The sequence below is a fragment of the Leopardus geoffroyi genome, chromosome B1 (assembly GCF_018350155.1).
Source record: "Leopardus geoffroyi isolate Oge1 chromosome B1, O.geoffroyi_Oge1_pat1.0, whole genome shotgun sequence".
Classification (NCBI taxonomy): domain Eukaryota; kingdom Metazoa; phylum Chordata; class Mammalia; order Carnivora; family Felidae; genus Leopardus; species Leopardus geoffroyi.
This window is the reverse complement of record NC_059327.1, coordinates 136,167,872-136,186,941: the sequence shown is the minus strand read 5'-3', so window position 1 is coordinate 136,186,941 and position 19,070 is coordinate 136,167,872. Positions and strand designations below refer to the sequence as shown.

The 19,070-nt window shown below is 39.0% G+C and overlaps 1 pseudogene; it reads right to left on the bottom strand.

The window, feature by feature from the left end:
* Nucleotides 1–17,714: 17,714 nt before the first annotated feature.
* Nucleotides 17,715–18,486, bottom strand: LOC123583281 (annotated as a pseudogene).
* Nucleotides 18,487–19,070: the final 584 nt, after the last annotated feature.

Sequence of the window (19,070 nt, the reverse complement as noted above, 5' to 3'; positions counted from 1 at the left end):
TTTGTGAAAATTAAAATTACTGAGGCCATTTACTTTTCTACAACATTTTTAAATTGTCTAAATTATTTACAGCAGCATTTTTACCTTTGCAACTAGAATAAATAATAAAAGAGCAAGCCCCAGGATTTAACAGTTATGTGCTTATCAGGCATTTATTATTATTTATTATACACTTTTTATCCTTTTTACATCCTGATGTCATACTGCTAACATAAACTAGACTACCTATCCATATACACCTATATGATTGAACATCATTGTTCAGTCAAATGCACAGGAGGTATTTTATTTGGGTGTCCTAACAAAAGGTAAGGCTAGGATAGAACACCCCAAAACTGAACTGCTGTCTTCCACTACACTAGGTTGAGGAAAGCTGTAAAGTACAAAAGGCAATCTAAGTGTGTGCATGATATTTATTACTAGCTAGAGCCTTGGACCAAAGCCTGTTGGGCTCCTATTATGATGAACTAGGCTGGAACACGCAGGAGCCTGCAGATTTATTCAATTACTTTAGTTTAAGACCTAAACCAGAAAAAAAAAAAAACCATCTTCTTGCCCACTTTCACCCATACCCACAAAGCTTATCTTGGCCATCCACCTTCTCACCTTATGAGAAGGAAGACGGACAAAACAGCACCATCCCTTCTTCCAAAGGCCCAGCATGGAAAATGCCAAAGCTTCTTCCCAATGTGTCCTTACCTCTGAGCCCCAGACTGGCCTAGCTTAGCCTTCCAAGAGTGAGGGCATCCCCCAAGTAAAAGATACCTGGAAGCTCTACCTAATCCCCAAGTTTCATGGGGCTAAGAGAAAAAAGCATTTCAAACACAGATCCAAGAAGAAGGCACAGCCCACATTCAATTGTTTATAATATTTTCATCCTTCCTACTAAAAATCCCAACTAACTGCATTTCTTTTGACAAGTGTGTATGCCTTAGTGTGTGTGTGTGTGTGTGTGTGTGTGTGCATGTATGTGTAAAAGGTTGGGAATAGGGAGCTCCTCCTAGTGGTTGGAACACATGGTTATCAGGTTCAAAACTAAAGCCCATATTTTTATGTTTTCACTTGTTAATTTAGGAATATTTGAAGGGCAATGAAATTGAGGGGTTGAAAAAGTGAAATCAAAAAGGAAATGAGAGAATGACTAAAGGAGGCAATGGTTGTTCTCTCTTCTTGCATGAAGAACTGGGGAGAATATCAGTCAAACCAATGGAAACTTTGTGTGACAAGTGGATACTTTTGGAAAATCAGCATGTAAGGTTGAAAAAGCCTTTGTCCCAAATCAGTGAGTCAAAATGATATCTATACTTTGTCCCAGAAATTGATAAAAATACAAATATTTATAAGCACTCAATAAATATATTTGTTTAATTTGTTGAATAAAGGGTCTGAAGAGCCAAACCGCCTTAAGAATTGGGTTTGATTCCTAAGATCTTTATTTTCTATTATATTTGGAGTTCTGTTGGCCTAATGACTTTTGGGAGTTATCCATCGGCAAAATTCTCCTGGAGAAAACAACTGAATCTTGAACTACTTTAAAAAACAATAGTTTTAAATACAAAAACATATATAGTCTCTTGCCTGAAGGCCCCAAGGAGCAGCAAAACCCATACAGCCCATGACAACTTAATATGATTTGAGGAATGTTAAAGAGATAAATCTAAATATTTCCTTCCAGGACTATTCTGTCTAACATTTCATTGGATTCACTGCTAACAACTTTTCAAAATCATTTGCATTTTCCTTATAATTTTTGACCAACTGGTTGTTCAGATTAGGATAAAATATAGGATTGTTTGAGGAGGACTTTAATTATGGAAAATCTCTATTATTCTAAACCCTGCAAATTACATTTTTGTAATAAATGGTGCACTAAACTTTCTTTTAGAAAGGAATTATAAATTGAGATAAAATGTTTCCCATGTTTTTATAAGGTTAATAAAAAGTAGACTCACCAAATAAACTCACTTTAACATTAGTGACTATGATAGTTGTGGTCTCAACTATTTTTTTAAGTGTATATTAAGAGAGAGAGAAAAAGTGCATGCACACATGCACAAGCAGGGAAGGGGCAGAGAGAGAGAGAGGGAGAGAGAGAACTCCAAGCATGCTCTATGCTGCCAGTGCAGAGCCCGATGTGGGGCTCAAACTCACAAACCATGAAATCATGACCTGAGCCAAAATCAAGATTCTGAAGTTCCACCAACTGAGCCACCCATGCGTACCTTAACTTCTTTTTTAGAGCTCTCATCAGTCTAAAATGTATAAAGATTTAAAGTCTTGCTAAAGCAAGCACTTGAATCAAACTTTGTGGAGGGATTAAGGTGTAGCAATTCACTTAGCTTGTACAGACCATAAGACTCTTTATTCTCTGCTTGTTTTCACATGTACAGATTTTTGTTAATGTAATTAAACCAGGAAGCCATCAGACTGAGGTGGTTCTGATGCTTTGGTATAAGCAAACCAAAACTTAAGCCAGAGTTAATGCACTCCAATTCAAGAAAATGAAACCTAAGAACAACTAGTCACAAACAGCCAACCAGGCTTTCCCAAATTAAGTAACCACTTAAGCTATATTATAGCCAATGAAGTCCTTTCTTTGTTTTGCCTCCCTTACCTCCTCTTAGTGGAGTGCTCCTAACCACCTTTGGTTTGGTACTGGCCAATTCAAATTGATGTATATTCAAATAAACTAAAAAAAAAAAAAAATTAATATGCCTCAGTTTACCTTTTAATATCCTCAATACGGAACTGAAGTCCCTTAAGGAATCACTTAAGGTTTTCTGTTCTATTAAAAATGAGTAGTACAGGGGTGCCTGGGTGGCTCAGTCGGTTAAGCAGCCGACTTCGGCTCAGGTCATGATTTCGCGGTCCGTGAGTTCAAGCCCCGCGTCGGGCTCTGTGCTGACAGCTCAGAGCCTGGAGCCTGTTTCAGATTCTGTGTCTCCCTCTCTCTCTGACCCTCCCCCGCTCATGCTCTGTCTCTCTCAGTCTCAAAAATAAACATTAAAAAAAAATTTTTTTTAAATAAAATAAAAATGAGTAGTACAAAAGACATAAACTTATTACTCAAGAAAAATCAAATTCCACAGCATAACTTTAGTTTTAATTTAGATGCTACCAAAATTTGTCTACAAACAAATTTTACCTTTTGACTCACAATCAACTAATAATTAAACAACAAATATTGATTGAGTGAATACTGTGTATAAGAGAACATTAAATAGGTTAATCTCTATAGTCATGAAATTTTAGCTGGCACCCCGAAATTAAAAAACAATAGGCAATAAGTACCCTCACAATCTAAAAAGAGATGTCACCATGTCAATTTTTTTTAACCTTTACTCATTTTTGAGAGACAGAGAGACAGAGTGTGAGTGGGGGAGGAGCAGACAGAGAGGGAGACACAGAATCTGAAGCAGGCTCCAAGCTCTGAGCTGTCAGCACAGAGCCCAACATGGGACTCGAACTCACGAACTGTGAGTTCATGACCTGACCTGAAGCTGGACGTTTAACCAACTAGGATATCATCATATCAAGGGCAGCCCTACTAAAGGGCTGCTATCAACCAGTACTATTAATCCCTAACACGAGAACAACCTATTCTCACTCAGAGAGATGTTTACCAGGTACCAAATTTTTAGCCTCAGCACTGTAAGTAAGAGAAAGCTCACTGAGAAAGTTCTAATGAGAAATCAGCATGTTTAAGGAATTGCAAATTTACAGACAGGATCTGCTTCTTACCTGGTGAATTTGGAAGGGAGAAAGTAATCAACACATGCAGACAAACCATGGCAAGAAAAGAAAGGGAAGCAGGAATTGGGCAAACCACGCTCCTAGAGTTTTACACAGCAAAAGATGTTATGTTTCTTACAAGCCAAGTGAATGTCATCAAAGGAAGCTGAGTTTACGCATGGCCTCTTGGGGTGAGCAGATCCGAGAAGACACTCCTACAAGAGTTGAACTTGGGAACAGGAATTGAAGGAAGTTCACAAGAAGTATACCTGGAAATACTTATTGTTCCAATCAGAGAAAGGGGTAGATCCCCAAAGAAGCCTTCCAAAGAACCCATAAATGTACCCCTGGAGAGACCCAGCATGTGGGTGCCAGGCACTCCATGACACATGACAAAATTCTACCACCAGACCCTTACCCATGTCTGGTGTTCCTTTTATCTTTCTTCTCTTCTCCTCATGCAAACCCAAAAGCAGCAGTAGCAGCACCAGGATTAAAGATGGAGTGGGACTCATGTGGATCCTGAGAAACTTAACAGAAACCCATGGGGGAGGGGAAGGAAAAAAAGAGAGTAGAGTGTGAGAGAGCCAAAGCATAAGAGATTGTTAAAAACTGAGAACAAACTGAGGGTTGATGGGGGGTGGGAGGGAGGGGAGGGCAGGGGATGGGTATTGAGGAGGGCACCTTTTGGGATGAGCACTGGGTGTTGTATGGAAACCAATTTGGCAATAAATTTCATATATTGAAAAAAAATAAAAAATAAAAACATGGAGTGGGAGGGCCAGAATGAACAGTGAAATAACATGCTAGTCTCCCTTCCTCATTCAGTGCCTATGCCACAAGTCAGCCATGAGAAAGAGGAAATGGGCAAGTTTTGGACTGGATGTGAAATGATCACAATGTTCTTTATAATTGAACAATATTTTTAAAATTAATTAAAATAAAAATTAAAAACATTTTTTAAAAAGCTATGCAATCTAACTAAGATGCCAAAGGGACAAGGAAGGAAAAACAAGGTGAATGGCAGTAGTTGGAAGAAAACAAAACCCATTTAATAAACCCATTATTTGTGCAAAACACGTAGCTGGACATAGCAGGAACTATGAGATAAACATGATATGGCTCCAGTCTTTGAAAATCTCAAAGTCTAGGGGCGCCTGGGTGGCTCAGTCGGTTAAGCAGCGAACTTTCGCTCAGGTCATGATCTCGCAGTCCGTGAGTTCGAGCCCCGCGTCGGGCTCTGTGCTGACAGCTGAGCCTGGAGCCTGTTTCAGATTCTGTGTCTCCCTCTCACTGACCCTCCCCTGTTCATGCTCTGTCTCTCTCTGTCTCAAAAATAAATAATAAAAAAAAAAAAGTTAAAAAAAAAAAAAGAAAATCTCAAAGTCTAATAAGAAAGGGGAGACATATTCATGAATAACTTGAATACAACAAAGAAAATATATGAGCTATAAGATTAGAGCAGTGTCATTGCACTGATGATTCTGTCTCCCTAAGAATTTGATCACAACTCTACTCTTCTGTCCAAAACTCTAAAAAAAAAAAAAAAAAAACCCTAACCCTATCCTAGGCTGAGAAAAAGAAATGAGGTAATGACAAAATAATTGTTTATTTGTTATAAAAGATTTTACAAGGGAGATTTACAAATTAGGCTAAAATTAGTTTTAAATTTTAATTGTCTTCATTTAGCCATATAAATCTATCCTTTGTCACCACCAGTAATTGAGTTATATGTGAAAGAGAACTAAATGTTATAATTGTTTGAAAGTCAGGGATGAGAAACAAAATTACTACTATTTACAAATAATAATAGTGTGAATACTTACAAAACCTAAGAAAACCAATTGAAAAGAATGATACATCAGTATGAGAGTTCAGTAAAGTAGCTAGATATTTTTTTTAAAAATTAGTATTGCCTATGTACTAACAATAAACAGCTGGTAAATAAAGTAGTCCCCCCCCTTATCCACAGGGGATGTGTTCCAAGATCCCTCGAGGATGCCTGAAATGCAGATAGTGCTGAATCTTAGTATATACTATGTTTTTTCCTGCACGGAGGTACCTATGATAACATTTAATTGATAAATTAGGCACAGTAAGAGATTAACAACAACTAATAATAAAATAGAATAATTAGCTGAGTTGGTTAAGCATCCTGACTCTTGATTTCAGCTCAGGTCATGACCTGAGTTTGAGCCCCTCATCGGGCTCTGTGTTGACAGTGAGGATCCCGCTTGGGATTCTGTCTCCCTCTCTCTACCCCTCCCCCACTCACGCTGTCTCTGTCTCAAAATAAACGAATAAACTTAAAAAAAATAATTAAAAAATAATAGTAAGCTAAAATAGAATAATTATAACAATATACTATAATAAAAGTTATGTGAATGTGTCGTCAAAACACCTTGCACTCACCCTTCTTCCTGTGCTGACGTGAAATGATAAAACGCCTACGTGAAGAAATGAAGTGCGGGGAATGACGCAGCTTCCTGACGCAGAGTTAGGCTGCTATTGGCTTTCTGATGATTCGTCAGAATCATCTGCTTCCTGCCAGGGTTGACTGGCGGGTTTCTGAAACTGCCGAAAGCGAAACTGAAACCACGCGTAAGGGGAGATACTCTATAACGGAAGAAAGGACAGCTTACTGTTAGAGAAGATCCTGGAGAAGATACACCGCTGGTTGACCCTCAAACTGAACCTGGACAGTCTACTCACCGCATCCCCTATCCTTGGGTTGTTCGTTCTACCCACCATTCGCACAGTGGGGGCATGTCCAAGGACGCAGCCTTAAGAGAGTAATGTGTCGCTCAGATCATCTGTATGGTAGATATGACTGAACCCATGGGTCAGGCCTCTGATTTAAGATTCTGGCAGGTGGGTGCAAAGATCTATTCATGCTGCCACCCAAAACAAGCCTCATAAGTAAGTTCCCTTGCACATTAAACCTACCATCTACCAAATGGGAGTGGTCTGCGTCTTTTCTTCTGTGTATGGGGGCCAGTTTACAAACCAATACATACACAGTAACCCAAAGTACAAAATATCTAGAAATCACACTAATAAAAGCTGCTGGACCTCGTTTTTTGAAAACTGTATCTTTTTATTGAGACAATATTTTAAAAGCATCATGCTATTTTACTGGTGGCTATTTTGTGTGCCATTTTAATCTGGAACCAACAGACTTTGTCAGAACAAAATGCGTGACATATGCTAAGACATGATCCAATCAATGGGGGCGCATAAAACATGCTACTTCACACACATAGGTACCTGCTGCCTAGTTCTGTTGCTGTTTATATCTGCGTAACACAAGAATTCTGAGAAAAACTATTTTTCACGATTCCCATCAAAAAGAAAAAAATAAATATCATGGTGGGTTTATAATTGTAAGCACTGTATTATTGAATATAGTTCTGACAAGAGAGAACTCCCACTATCATTAGGCATTGATGCGAACCAAATTCCCCACTTAGACTTTTTACATAACTGATGATTGGAAGAATTTCCATTAGCTGGCTTCTGGTTCTGCACATTTTAACTCTTCTTTCTCCCCCATTACTCATACATTTCCAGAGGCAGGAGCTGTAGGATGTGTTCATACTGAAATATGATCTCTGGCCTTGTATCTTCCCATCACAAAGTATATCCATGTAATAGGCTGTAGGGGTATCCCTGGAAACCTTTCCTATTCTGGGACTGCTAGGAATAACTTAACTATACGTGGAAATTACTCTGAATCTCAATATGTGTCCCATTAAATTCAAACTAAATGATTTCCCAATTTAACTTCCCTTTAGCCAGGTATCAAAATTGCCTGAGGGATAGTGTAATGGAAAGGCAGCATAAGTTCAACAATGAAGGGATTTGGAATTTTAAACTAATGGAGGTTTAAATATCTTACTGTTGCCTGGTATCATAACCATTTCTGGATGAATAAAAACAGAATCTTCCTTTTCTGCACATATTCACCTCCTTCCCTGATTCCTCCTCCACTTGGAAGAGAAGGCAAGGGGGCGGTGGTATTTGTCTAGGCCCCATTCTGTTCTTGCTGAGCCAGACTGTTGTCGAGCCAGACTGTTGTCAGGCTCTTGGTTACAGCGATTTTTACACCACAGTATGGATCATTCTGTTTTCTCATGTGATTTTTCCACCTACTCAATAAAAATAGCTTGTCTCTTCTAAATGTAGTAAACTTTTAAAAGCTCTGATCTTTTCTTACCTGATTATGGCACCCTCCAATCTGAAAACAAGAAACAGCATACATTCTGGTTGTCTCACAGTAACTCCTACTGTTTCTAAAACCAAAATCAGAGCAGACACACAACTGTAGTTTGGGAGGCTGGACTTCTACAGTTCCACAATCTGTTTCTCCTGTTAAATAATCCTCAGAGCCTAAAATGGAGAAAAGGAAGGACAGAAACACAAAATGTATCTAGTTACAACATGTTGGGGCAATGAAATTCCCAATTTTCTTTTCTCTACACACTATTCTTGCTATCCAGGAAATCTCATCCATTTCGGTGGTTTCAAACACCACCTATATCTCAGTGACTTCAAGTTCTATATTGGAACTTCCTCCTAAGATCAAAATCTATTTATATAATTCTTATGGAACATTGTAACTTACACATAACATGTCTTAAATGTAACTTATTGTCCCTTTCAAATAACTGGTATATATTTCCTAAAAACAAAGACATTCTCTACCATAACTAATTATCAAAACCCAGAAAATAATATTGATTCCATGTTACTATCTAACCTACATGAAGTTGTTCCTATTTTACCAATTATCCCAATAATGTTTTTTATAGGAAAAACAAATCTCTGATCAAATATCACACATTGCATTTAGCTGCCACGTCTCTTTAGTCTCATTTAATCTAGAACAGGTCCTTAGTCTATTTTTTTTTTCATTACCTTGACCATTCTTTTAAATATCTTTTTTAAATTTTTTTAAATGTTTATTTATTTATTTTTGAGAGACAGAGAGAGAGAAAGTGAGCAGGGGAGGGGCAGAGAGAGGGAGACAGAGAATCCCAAGCAGGCTCCATGCTGTCAGCAAATAGCCCGATGTGGGGCTCCAACTCACTAACTGTGAGATCATGACCTGAGCCGAAATCAAGAGTCAGACACTTAACCAACTGAGCCACCCAGCTTCCCCATCTTGACCATTTTTTTAACTTTTTATTTATTTATTTGAGAGAGAGAGAGAGAGAGAGAGAGAGAGAGAGAGGGAGGGAGAGAGGGAGAGAGGGAGAGAGAGAGAGAATCCCAAGCAGGCTCTATGCTTAGCACAGAGGCTGAGTGGGACTTGATGCCACAGCCCTGGGATCATGACCTGAGCTGAAATCAAGAGTTGGATGCTCAACTGACGGAGCCACCCAGGTGCCCCTACCTCAACCATTTTTAATGAAACTGGCAAACTATTTTGAAAATCTCTCAATTTGGTTTTACCTGAGAATTCCTCATGATATATTAAAGCTAGATTGGGGCGCCTGGGTGGCTCAGTCGGTTAAGCGTCCAACTTCGGCTCAGGTCATGATCTCACAGTCCGTGAGTTCGAGCCCCGCGTCAGGCTCTGTGCTGACAGCTCAGAGCCTGGAGCCTGCTTCAGATTCTGTGTCTCCCTCTCTCTCTGACCCTCTCCCATTCATGCTCTGTCTCTCTCTGTCTCAAAAATAAATAAACATTAAAAAAAAATTTTTTTAAAAAGCTAGATTATTTGGCAGTATTAACATGGAAGTGGTGTTATGTCCATTTCAGTACATCATGTTTAAGAAGCATATGATGTTCATCTGCTCCATTACTGTTATATTACCTTTCATCACGTGGTTTCTCCACTATAAAGTTGCTATTTTTCCTTTGCAGTTAATAAGTATTTTGTAGAAAGATACTATGAGACTACATAAATATCCTGTTCTTCATCAAACTTTTACCAAGTAGCTTCTAACATTTATTGATGATTCTTGCAGGAATCAATATTACCATGACATTTACCAAATGGTAATTTTTCTGACTCCATCATTCTTTCTATATGTATCATTTGGCATTCTACTCTAATGCAGTTTTTCCTTTTTCCTACTTGTTTATATCAGTGTGGTCTCATGAATACCTGTGTTATTCAAGGGGTAAAAAGTTATTATGATCATTTAAATGCTCAGATTGTCCCAGTAGGAGTCATATAGTGCTTGTATATACAATAATAAACCCCCCCCCCCAAAACGATAGAATGAGTGAGCCCTCATTAAATGCCCTATCCAATCCCAGCTTTGAAAGAACTTATTGTGGGACTGTATCTCTGGCATTCTTTCTTACATATGTCATTTGTGTGCACTCACAAAAGTAATAGTAAATCATAGGCTAACTGTATTAAGAATGTACTGTGTGCTGGGCAGATTGCTAAGCACTTTCCATGTATTACCTCATTTAATCTTTAAAAAATAAATTCATAAGATGGACATTATTTTTGTAATGCCTATTTTACAACTAGGGAAACTACGCTTCATAGAGGTTAAACCACAGCCAAGAAATAGGAAAACTGGGGTTTGAACCCAGGTCATTTGCCTCCAGAGATTTTATCCTCTGAGACATTCTTAGGTCTTAGACTCATTTTTTTTTTTAATTTTTTTTTTCAACGTTTATTTATTTTTGGGACAGAGAGAGACAGAGCATGAACGGGGGAGGGGCAGAGAGAGAGGGAGACACAGAATCGGAAACAGGCTCCAGGCTCTGAGCCATCAGCCCAGAGCCTGACGCGAGGCTCGAACTCACGGACCGCGAGATCTTGACCTGGCTGAAGTCGGGCGCTTAACCGACTGCGCCACCCAGGCGCCCCAGGTCTTAGACTCTTAAAGAGTAGACAGAGACCGCACTTGGCAAACACCCAAATGCCTACTTCCTAGACTTCCTTCTGCATTCAGAAGATCAGCCCAGCGTAGTACTTGAGAGCACAGATACTAGAGTGAGGCCACCTAGATTCTATTGCATGTTCTTCCATTCATGAGCGGTATGATTTTGCCTTCCATGAGCTTCAGTTCCTTTCCATCCAAAACAGAAGTAGTAGGAAGAACATTTCACAGAACTGTTTTAGGAATTGAAAGGGATCATATAGGTGGAACGCTTGGCTTGGCAACTTGGCACATAGTAGGCATACGATAAATATGTTTTTTGTTTTAAATGCTAAGATGGTCACAGAAAATCTCTGCTTGTGATTTTTAACTTTAGCTACACCTATGCTATGATCATCTCTTTGATGTAGCTTTAAGTGTTTCTTCCAAGAAGCAAAAAATATTTATTGCTGCCAAATGACCGCTATGTTCTGACTTCAGAATGTCTGAGACCCTGAAAGCTTCTACATGAGTATCTTCAGATATTTTGCACCTAGTCCAAATCTGGCTTTCATTAGCCATTAAAATCGAAAGAAACTTTAAATCAAAGAATAAAAGAGACTTTTCCTAAGCTTAGCCTCACATTAGCATGTGAGAGAACCTGCATCAGCAAAAATCTTCTTTATTTTAATCAACCTAAACCTCTGACTAAATTAATAAGAGTTGAGTGTGACCTTTAAAATGCTAAAAAATACAGTTCCCAGTATAATTCTTGTTCATCCCCGGACCGAACCATTCTCATAGTAAATTATGGCACTAACAGCTGGCTGCCAATGAAGTCAACTATTAATTGTATGTTCGCTGCACTGCCTGATATAAATCAATATGAGTAATGAGCAATTGTCCTCAGTCTATAGATACACAGATCCTACATTGCAAAATAATTTAAGGTTGGCTGTCAGCCTTCTCAGACTAGATGTCATTTGGTCTTTGCTAAAGATACAGCAAAAACGAATACACATTGAAAACCGCCTGATCTGTCTCTGCAGCAAACTTCCAGTCATCTCTATAAAAATGACAACAGAAATGATTTTTGATAGTGTATTAAAATAAATAACTTCTATATCTTTTAAATTCCCAATGGAATCTGAAGAATGGGCCTCAGGGTGTCACTGCTTTCTGATCTCACACTCTCAAAATTCCCTCTGTCCATGTCCTTCTACTTTTCCCATTCCTTCCTATTAAACCTGCTCCCCATATTCACAAAGGCCACCAGCCTCCCTGCTTTCCTGCTCCCCATTGTTACAGAACCTGATCTGGATCACCTGGCCGAAGAACCAAGCGGCACTCGGAGGGAGATCTTGGCAGGCAGGAGGTTTATTTCACGGGAGGTGGGTGGGGCCTCCTCTCAGAGGTCTGAGTCCCGAGCTAGCAAAAGCAGAAGGAACAATTTATAGTCTGTTACTTCCGCATTCCGCATTAGCAGTAATTTGGTGCGCTGTAAGCGGGGTAGGAAGAAGAACCCAGAAGGGGAGTCTTTGGTCCGGGACTGGAATTTCCCTATCAGTCCTGTCCACCATATTGTAACAGATTTTTCCTTATCACCATTACTATCTAGCTTCTTTTGTTTCTCTACCCAGTTTCAATCCCAAAGACACTAAGGAAGGGGTAGTGACACTCTCATTTTACAATTGACCATTCTCACTTTGAGAATTCCTTACACTAAGCCACCCCAGTGTTCCTCATCTCTGACTCCAGGATGGCAGAATATTGCCAGGGAATTTAAGGAAATGCCACTGACAGAATCTATCGTACACCGACCTCACCAAACTTTGATAGGGCCTCCATACAATTCAACAATTTTTAAGTGCAGTTTCTGCAAAGTGGCTTCTAGGAGATCCTTTCATAATATGTTGATGAGTATTTAGTGTGGGTGGTAGATTCCATGGTTATTTAAGCTTGAAAACCACTGGCTTAAATGAAGTTAAGCTATTTTCTGCAGAATTTAGTAGAGCCAGGAGTGCAGTGGGGATTTCCAGAAAGGGATTATATATGCACCATTTCCCAAAATATTTGTCTAAGGAAACATTTTTTTCCCCAGTACATCCATAACTCTAGTATACTGTGAAACAAGTTGGGGTATGATATAATAAGTCATCTCTTATTAACTCCTAACACATCTGTTCTGAACCATGTTAAATAGATTCTGGTACCAATTCCAACATGGGGGAGGGAAGGTGCTGCACCAACAAGCAATTCTCGGACACCGCCTAGACATCCTACAATTTAACACAATTCTGACAATATCTATCTAGAGATAGCATCAGATTCCACAGGGTAAGAGTTTACTCTTACAAGACTGCTCCCCCTCAACCTTTAGATTCGATTTGCAAGCCCAAGTTGTTACCTGTACTTCTGACCAACTGGCTATAAATCAAAGGTTCCCATGACCTCCTCCTTGGGTTTGATTAATTTGCTAAAGCATCTCACAGAACTCAGAGAAACAATTTACTTGCTAGCTCACTGGTCTATTATAAAAGAATATGACTCAAGAAAAGCCAGATGGAAGAGATGGCAAGGTATAGGTGAGGGCACTGAGCAAGCATGCAACTCTCCCAGTACCTCCATTTGTTCACCAACCAGGAAGCTCTTCAAACGCTTTTGAGTGTTAATAAATGCTTCATTTACATAGATATGACTGGTTAACTGATCGGCCATTGTTTATTTATTCAACCTCCAGGCCCTCTCTCCTCCCAGAAGGTTGGGGGTGAAACTTTAAAAGTTCCAACCCTCTAATCACATGGTTTTCCCCACTGGCAACAAACTCCCATTCTTAGGTGCTTTCCAAAAGTCACTGCATTAACATAACAAAAGACAACTTATATACTCTCAATACTTAGGAAATTCCAAAGGTTTTAGGAGCTCTGTGCCAGAAACCGTAGAAGACCAAATACATTATTTATTAGTTTATATCACAATATCACACATGTATACTCTAAAAATTCCTGATCTATTCTTACCTCCCTGGTTGTAACAAATGACTTAATTTACACAGAAGCTGAAGACTTCTTCACTTGAACTCTTCAGTTTACCGGCTTTTCCCCTTCCATTTCTTTCTCTCTTTTCTCCTAAGCTGAAGAAGCGGTAGAGGTGCATGCTGGCAACTCACCTCATATCTTAACACTCCATTCCTGTACCCCATCTATAGAAACCTCCTTCATTTAGCCACCTCACTTCCTTACACTTGAATCTCATATCTACAAACATGTCAACACTCATCTTGGCATAAAAATCCTGTCAACCACCCATCTAACTGCCTGTGACCTCTCACTGTCCCCCTTCCTATACTTTGGCCACCACAAAACTATGTCAAAACTTTCTTGACTCCATACCTTGGCTCATACTCTTTAGCCCAGATATGATTATTATCATCTTTCCCATCCTGAGTGCAATTCAACTCAGAACATTCCACAACCCAGGCAAACTAACAAGATCTCTTTTACTTCTACTCATCTAATACCTACCATGTTCTATTTTGTCTTATATTTTTAGAAGCTATATAGAAGTTTCTAAGTCATATTTGTTGAGCTATAATTTAAGTATATATGTTGAGAAATTTTGACAAATACATACATTTGTTTAATCATGACCATAATCTAGATATATGACATTTTTCCATGACTTCGAAAAGTTCCCTCATGACCCTTGGCAGTTAGTCTACCAGTTAGCATCATTTAATAATGATAAAATTATTAGCTCATCAGAATGACATAAAAATCACAAATGCACATATATTTCAAAGCAAAGCTGCAAAATACATGAAAAAGTGACCGAATAAAGGTAAAAATGGATATTTCCAGTCACAGTTGGAGATTTTTAAAGTTAATTATGTTTTAAATCATTTTTTTAAGATTTAAAGCAGGGAAAAAAATTGTTAATACTTACCTACACACTTATCATTTGCTTCATTACTTTCTGTAGATCCAAGCTTCCATCTGGTATCATTTTGCTTGACCCTGAAGAAATTTATATATATATATATATATAGTCATGAAGATATGCTGGTGACAAATACTCTCACATTTTGTCTGAAAGAAGAAAACTTTTGCTTTTCCAGTTGATAGTTTTTCTAGATATATAATTCTAGATTGACAGCAGCACTTTAAAGATATCATTTGTCCTCTGGCATGCACTGTTGCTAACCAGAAGTCTGTTATCCTTTTTCTTTTTTAATGACTTTTTTTCAACGTTTATTTATTTTTGGGACAGAGAGAGACAGAGCATGAACGGGGGAGGGGCAGAGAGAGAGGGAGACACAGAATCGGAAACAGGCTCCAGGCTCTGAGCCATCAGCCCAGAGCCCGACGCGGGACTCGAACTCACGGACCGCGAGATCGTGACCTGGCTGAAGTCGGACGCTTAACCGACTGCGCCACCCAGGCGCCCCTTTAATGACTTTTTTAAGAGTAGTTTTAGGTTCACAGAATAATCAAGAGGAAGGTACAGAGATTTCCCATATGTCTTCTGCCTCCACACATGCACAGCCTCTTCTGTTATCAACAGAGTGGTATATTTGTTACATCTGATGAACCTACATTGACACATCCTAATTACCCAGAGTCCGTAGTTTTTATTACAGTTCACTCTTGGTGTTGTACATTCTATAAATTTAGATAAATGTATAATGACATGTATCCATTATTATGTAGTATTTGACAGAATGTTTTCACTGCCCTAAAATTCCCTGTGCTCTACCTATTCATCCCTCCCTCCACCCCAACTCCTGTTAACCACTGATCTTTCTACTGTCTCCATAGTTTTGTTTTTTCCAGAATGACATATAATTGCAACCATATAGTATGTAACCTTTTCAGATAGACTTCTTTCACTTAGTAACATGCACTTAAGTTTCCTCTATGTCTTTTCATGACTTCATAGCTCATTTTTTTGGCAGTGAATAATATTCCATTGTCTGGATGTACCATAATTCATTTATACTTTCACCAACTAAAGGACATCTTGGTTGCCTCCATATGTTGGCAATAATGAATGAACTGCTATAAACATCATGCATGGGTTTTTGTGTGGACATAAATTTTCACTCCTTTGGACAAGTACCAAAAAGCACAATTGCTGGATCTTATGTTAAGAATATGTTTAATGTAACAAACTGTCAAACTGTCCTCCAAAGTGGCTGTACCATTTTGCATTCCCACCAGCAATGAATGAAGAGCTCCCATTGCTACACACCTTTGTTAACATTTGGCGTTGTCAATGTTCTGGAGTTTGGCCATTCCAATAGATGTGTAGTGGTATGTCATTGTTGTTTTAACTTGCATTTCACTGATGACATATATGATGTGGAGCATCTTTTCATATGCTTATTTACCATCTGTATATCTTCTTTAGAGACCGTTAAGGTCTTTACCTCATTTTTTAATCAAGTTGTTTTCTTATCATTGAGTTTTAACAGTTCTTTGTATATTTTTGATAATGGTCTTTTATCAGATGTATTCTTTGCAAGTATTTTCTCCCAGTCTCTGACTTATCTTCTCATTCTCTTGACATTGTCTTTCACAGAGCAGAAATTTTTAATTTTAATGAAGCCCAGCTCACCAATTGTTTCTTGGATGGATTATACCTTTGATGGTGTATCTAAAAAGTCATCACCTGGCCAACAGACACATGAAAAGATGCTCAACGTCACTCCTCATCAGGGAAATACAAATCAAAACCACACTCAGATACCACCTCACACCGGTCAGAGTGGCTAAAATGAACAAATCAGAAGACTATACATGCTGGAGGGGATGTGGAGAAATAGGAACCCTCTTGCACTCTTGGTGGGAATGCAAACTAGTGCAGCTGCTCTGGAAAACGTGTGGAGGTTCCTCAAAAGATTAAAAATACATCTACTCTATGACCTAGCAACAGCACTGCTAGGAATTTACCCAAGGGATATAGGAGTGCTGATGCATAAGGGCACTTGTATTCCAATGTTTATAGCAGCACTTTCAACAATAGAAGGAGCCTAAATGTCCATCAACTGATGAATGGATAAGAAGATGTGGTCTATATATATACAAGGAATACTACTTAGCAATGAGAAAGAATGAAATCTGGCCATTTGTGGCAATGTGGATGGAACTGGAGGGTATTATGCTAAGTGAAATAAGTCAGGCAGAGAAAGACAGATACCATATGTTTTCACTCATATGTGGATCCTGAGAAAATTAACAGAGGACCATGGGGGAGGGGAAGGGGAAAAAAAGTTACAGAGAGGGAAGGAGGCAAACCATAAGAGACTCTTAAATATTGAGAACAAACTGAAGGTTGATGGGGTGTAGGGGAGAGGGGAAAGTGGGTGATGGGCATTGAGGAGGGCACCTGTTGGGATGAGCACTGGGTGTTGTATGGAAACCAATTTAGCAATGAATTATATTAATATAAAAAAAGAAAAATGTAAAAAAGAAACAAATAAATATAAATAAATAAATAAATAAATAGTATTTAAATAAATAAATAAATAAATAAATAAATAGTCATCACCATACCTAAAGTTATCTAAGTTTTTTCTAATGTTATCTTCTAGAAATTTTATAGTTGTGCATTTTACATTTAGGCCTATCATCCATTTTGAGTTAATTTTTGTGAAGGGTGTAAGGTCTGGGTCTAGATTCATTTTTTTTTTTTCATATGGGTGCCCAGTTGTTCCAGCACCATTTGTTGAAAAGACTCTTTGCAGGTCATCTGGGTGGCTCAGTCTGTTCAGCCTATGTCATTATCTCTCAGGTTCATGAGTTCAAGTCCCACATTGGGCTCACTACTGTCAGTACAGAGCCTGCTTTGGATTCTCTGTCCCCTTCTCTCTGCCCCTCCTCCACTTGCACTGTCTCAAAAATAAATAAATGTTTTAAAAAAAAGAAAAGACTGTCTTTGCTCCATTGTATAGCCTTTGCTCCTTTGTCAAAGACCAGTTGACCATGTTTATGCCATGTTTATGTGAGTGTTTTTCTAAGCACCGTATTCTGTTTTATTGATCTATTTGTTTATTCTTTCATCAATATCATACTTTTTTCCTATAGCTTTCTAGTAAGTAGGGGTTGTTTGCTTGTTTTAGTGGCAGAAGGACAGATTTTATCAAGCCCCTCAACCCTAGTTCTCTTTCTCCTACACAGTCTAGGTTCCCCCAGAGGTCTGGTAGGCAGCAATAAGACCCACTATGCAGCCAGCAGGGGTATCTCTACAGATAGTACAAGGTTTGTGATGTGCTGGTGCTTGCCACCTCCGAAAGGATGTTCCCACAGGATTCATAGCCACACCCAGTATGTGTGGTCAGCAACTCCTCTTTGCCTTATACTTGTGGTAGGCACAGCCAGCCTTCAGAATGGTCTTGTCAACGTGGCCACCTCCAGCCACCACACCAACATAGTTCTATTGGCTGAAGAAATGACCTTGATTTCTGAGGTGGCTGAGGACAGCTTCACTTGGGTCTTCTTTGGTCTCAGGGTTGTGGGAGATGAAGTAGCATCATTCCCAGTGGCTTGGGCCAACTTGCCAAGTCACCAAGCTTCTCCTCCAAACAACACACAATGGTGACCTTGGGCATAGTGCCCACTAGGAGCACACTGCCTATGTTGAGCTGGGCCTTCTTGCCACAGTACACAAAATGGCCAGTGTAGATGCCATTGGGGGTGATGAACAGCTCCTGCCACTTCTTAAACCAGTATAGATCCCAGAAGACTACCTCGGCGAGGGGTGCACCTCCACCCTGGTCATGAATGATGTCCTTCATGATGCCCCTGATGTAGCCCAACTGCTCTGCAAAGTCCATGGCAAGCAGACATGCAGCACCCTTGCCATGCTTCATGTGGGCATGGAACACTGAGCCAGCATCCTTCCTCTACCCCAGAATTATGTGGCCCATGGCAGTAGTCTGCTACCCCCATAGCTGGAAGAGCTCTAATAAGTTTTGAAGTCAGGTAGTGTCAGTCCTTTGACTTTCTTCTTCTTCATTATTGTGTTGGCTCTCTGGATTTTTCGCCTCTCCATATAAATGTTAGAATCAATCTGTCAATATGCACAAAATTACTTGCTGGGATTCTGATTGGATTTGCATCAAATCTATAGCTCAAGTTGGGTACAACTGATACTACCACATATTGAGTCTTACTATCCATGAATATGAAAGTATCTCCTCCATTTATTTAGTTCTTTGTTCTTGTTAATCAGAGTTTTATAATTTTCCACATGTAAATCTTGTACATATTTTGTTAAATTTATACTAAGTATTTCATTCTTTGGGTGCTGACGTAAATGACATTAGGCTTTTAACTTCAAATTCCACCTGTTCGTTGCTAGCATATGGGAAAACAATTGACTTTTACATATTAACTTTGTATTCTATAACCTTGCTATAACTACTTATTCCAGTCTTTTTGTCAATTCTTTCAGAGTTTCTATACAGACAATTGTGTCATGTACAAAGATAATTCTATTTCTTCCTTCCCA